The sequence below is a fragment of the Eleutherodactylus coqui genome, chromosome 13, assembly GCF_035609145.1.
Source record: "Eleutherodactylus coqui strain aEleCoq1 chromosome 13, aEleCoq1.hap1, whole genome shotgun sequence".
Classification (NCBI taxonomy): Eukaryota; Metazoa; Chordata; class Amphibia; order Anura; family Eleutherodactylidae; genus Eleutherodactylus; species Eleutherodactylus coqui.
In genome coordinates, this window is record NC_089849.1 from 72,343,096 (window position 1) to 72,347,092 (window position 3,997).

The 3,997-nt window shown below is 42.0% G+C and overlaps 1 long non-coding RNA gene across 1 annotated transcript; it reads right to left on the minus strand.

The window, feature by feature from the left end:
* Positions 1–326: 326 nt before the first annotated feature.
* Positions 327–2,955, minus strand: LOC136587491 (uncharacterized). The gene is made up of 2 exons (XR_010787468.1): positions 2,837–2,955; positions 327–465 (listed from the first exon to the last, which is right to left on the minus strand). It is a non-coding gene; the product is annotated as an uncharacterized lncRNA (long non-coding RNA).
* Positions 2,956–3,997: the final 1,042 nt, after the last annotated feature.

A 3,997-nucleotide genomic window follows, 5' to 3' on the forward strand; every position in this document is an offset into this window, starting at 1 on the left:
TCAGATAGATAAATATGAGGATAAAGAGTAAGTAAATTCTTTCTCCATCATACCTATCACAGGGAGAATATATCTATCCAATATAATATAGATGACCTTTTATCATTACTGTGATGTTCTATATCTAATAAAAAAGGGGTATATCAACAACCTACTGGTATTATCAAGTAATGTCCCCATATTCATCTAGAAAGTCATCCCTTCCAGGTCTATTCACGTTGACAAAGGCTATCTTATCTAATAATATACATTCTCACCCATAGAGTATGAATAGTCCAATGTTAACCCATTGTATAAGCCAATAAAAAAGAGCAGAACACCAACTGTTAACTGCCTAGTCAAATTGTGATTTTATTGATACTATACATCACTATGCATGAATCTATATTTTTTCTTCAAGATGATGAAATAATGGACCGTCATATCTCAGACGTGTGGCGAGGGAACCAGCGAGAGACCAACAACCTGTGTAAACAAAACAAAAAGAATACAATTACACATATACCCATAAAAAATTCATTAATAAAACATATGTACAATTCATATACTGATGTGTGTAACAAGATTTACAAGAACGGCTGAAAAATGTACTCCTGATTAAGCCCTTTTGGGTGCATGGTGTCCAACTCGTATATCCATTTTAACTCACGCTTTTTTAATAAAAATTCTCTATCACCCCCCCGTGGAAGTACGGGGACATGATCAATGACCCTAAATTTGAACTGGCTGATGTTGTGTTTAGCCTCCAAAAAATGTCGCGATACAGGTAATTGTAGATTTTCCGTCCGAATTGTACTCTTGTGCTTCACCATACGTGATCTCACCTCCATAGTGGTTTCACCCACATACCCAAGGCCACATGGGCAGGTGATGAGGTAGATCACGTATGGTGAAGCACAAGTATATCTCCCCTGTATCTTGTACCTATTGCCCCTGAGAGGATGCCGAAATTCGTCACCCCTCACCAAATTGTTACAACAACTACAGGCAAGGCATGGGAAGTTCCCCTTCCTAGGGGGTTTAAAGAAACTCTGGACGGCTGATTTGTGTGAAGCAAAGTGTGAGTGGACCAGTTGGTCACCTATGTTTCTACCTCTTCTATATGCATTTATAGGCTTATTTTTAAATTCAGGTATTACAGCCCCATCTAATGTCAGCAGTGGCCAATGTTTTTTGATAATGTTACCAACGGTTCCACTAAGACTATTAAAGGTACTGACAAACGGAATCCTGTCCATTGTCTGTTTCTTTAATTTAGGTGTCAAAAGATCTTGTTGTGGTATTGCCCTAGCTCGTATGGCAGCTTTTGTGATGATTGGTGCAGGGTATCCCCTATCTAGGAACCTCCTACACATCTCATCCAATCTTAAATCAATGGTTTGATCGTGTGCTATTCTTCGCACTCGTAAAAGTTGACTCCATGGTAGTGAGTCCTTCATGGCGACCGGATGGTTGCTACTATAGAGCAATAAACTGTTCCGATCTGTCTTTTTTGTGTAAAGATCCGTTACCAATCCCATTCCTTGTCTTTTAATCAAAACGTCAAGGAATTGGATTTCCACAATAGAGTAAGACATAGTGAACTGAAGTTCTGGGTAAATAGCGTTTAAAAAGGTATGGAATTCCTGTAATGTTTGGAGCGAACCCTTCCATAAAGCAAACACGTCGTCGATGTACCGACCCCAGTACACCAACGACGCCGCATATATGGAGGTATAGATATACTTCTCCTCAAATTGGCGCACAAAAATGTTGGCGTATGTTGGCGCCACATTAGAGCCCATAGCAGTGCCCTGTCGCTGTCTGTAGTACACCCCCCCAAACAAAAAATAATTGTTGCGGAGGATGTACTCCAGCAGCGACAGGGCAAACTGCATGCACTCAGAGGACATATCCGATGCCATCAGAAATTGTCTGACGGCATCTATCCCTTTATCGTGACTGATAGAGGTGTATAGCGCAGTCACATCAAAGGTGACCAGAATAACATCTTCGGTCATATCAAACGATGCAATTTTTTTCAAAAAGTCAGATGTATCCCTGATGTGTGAATCCGCCTCATCTGCAAAACGTCTCAGGACCTTGTCCAAAAATCGTGCGATATTGCAGAAGAGTGAGTTTCTGCCTGAAACAATCGGTCTCCCAGGGGGATTCTGGGGATCCTTGTGGACCTTTGGGAGGGTGTATAAAGTGGGAACAATGGGGTGCTGGATATCAAGGAATTTCAACAGCTTTTTATCGATCCAACCTGCCCATAGTGCCTCATTCAACATTCCCCTTAATTGTAATTGAAACCGTATGGTAGGGTCCGATCGCAATTTTTCATAAACATTTTCATCATTTAATTGTCTGAACACTTCTGTTGTGTACATACTGGTATCCATCACGACTATTGCTCCACCCTTATCGGCTGGTTTAACCACAATCGCATCATCCTGCGCAAGAGAATTAAGGGCTTTCCTTTCCCTCATATTAAGGTTATTCTTAAGCCTCCTCTTGTTACCCAATGTTTTGGATCTCAGTTTTTCAATATCTTTTAATACTAATTTAGCAAATACTTCAATTTGAGGATTTGATGTAGGTGGTTGATACGTACTTTTGTTGCGAAGACCAGTTCCAACCAGGGAAAAAGACCCCGGTGTAGTGGTCTGTGCAACCGTACGTGATGGTTGTGAGGAAAATTGATTTTTAAGCCTTAAATTTCTGAATAAACGCTGTACATCAAGATTAAGATCAAACCAATTCATAGAAGTTACACAGCAAAATGATAGACCCTTGCCCAATACAGTCGTCTCATCTGATGTCAATACCCTGGAAGAAATGTTGATTACAATACCGTCACTGGTAGGTTCACAAGCTCCAACATCCACTATTTCCTGAAGTCCATCAGCGGTGGTCGTTTCGTGGATCGGGTCATCACCCCGTCGGGATCTCTTGTATGCCCTGTGATGTTTTCGTCCGCCTCGTGATGTATAGTATCAATAAAATCACAATTTGACTAGGCAGTTAACAGTTGGTGTTCTGTTCTTTTTTATTGGCTTATACAATGGGTTAACATTGGACTGTTCATACTCTATGGGTGAGAATGTATATTATTAGATAAGATAGCCTTTGTCAACGTGAATAGACCTGGAAGGGATGACTTTCTAGATGAATATGGGGACATTACTTGATAATACCAGTAGGTTGTTGATATACCCCTTTTTTATTAGATATAGAACATCACAGTAATGATAAAAGGTCATCTATATTATATTGGATAGATATATTCTCCCTGTGATAGGTATGATGGAGAAAGAATTTACTTACTCTTTATCCTCATATTTATCTATCTGATATGTGACATTAATAGATATATACATCGGGGTCCTCTCAGTAGACGCTGCAGGTTATGCGGTATGCGGTCAGTGTCAGTTGTGGTAACGCATGATCGGCGATCCTGACACTTTGCATTGCATCACTACGGGTGACCAATGCACTGAGGAGGTATCCGAGTAGATAATATAATATATAGGTGGAATGCGGAAGTAAGGTTGTGGCGCGGTGATGGGACCGAGTATCGGCCTCTGTGATGACAGATGACCGGCGCATGCGCAGACGCACTATCAGTGCGGTTTGCCCATTTCTGACGTGGTCGCTGGGCCCGACGACCGGCGCATGCGCAGACGCACCTTTAGTGCGGTTTGCCCATTTCTGATATGGCCGCTGTGCCCTACTGTGGCTTAGAGCGTGTTCTCGCGATAGTTGTAGCTCGGCACATGCGCAGAGGGTGCGGTTCAACTTAGATGGACGCACCAATGTGTGAGGAGGTCAACTAAAGATGACATCAAAAAAATCAAATCATGGTACTTGTATAGCGCCAACTTGTTCCGCAGCGCTTTCAGGTAATTATTACTCATTGCCCCCCACCAAGCTGGGTTCTCATTTTGCCTACCTCGGAGGGATGGAGGGCTGAGTCAGCCTTGAGCCGGCTACCTGATTCATGTGGGAATCGAAC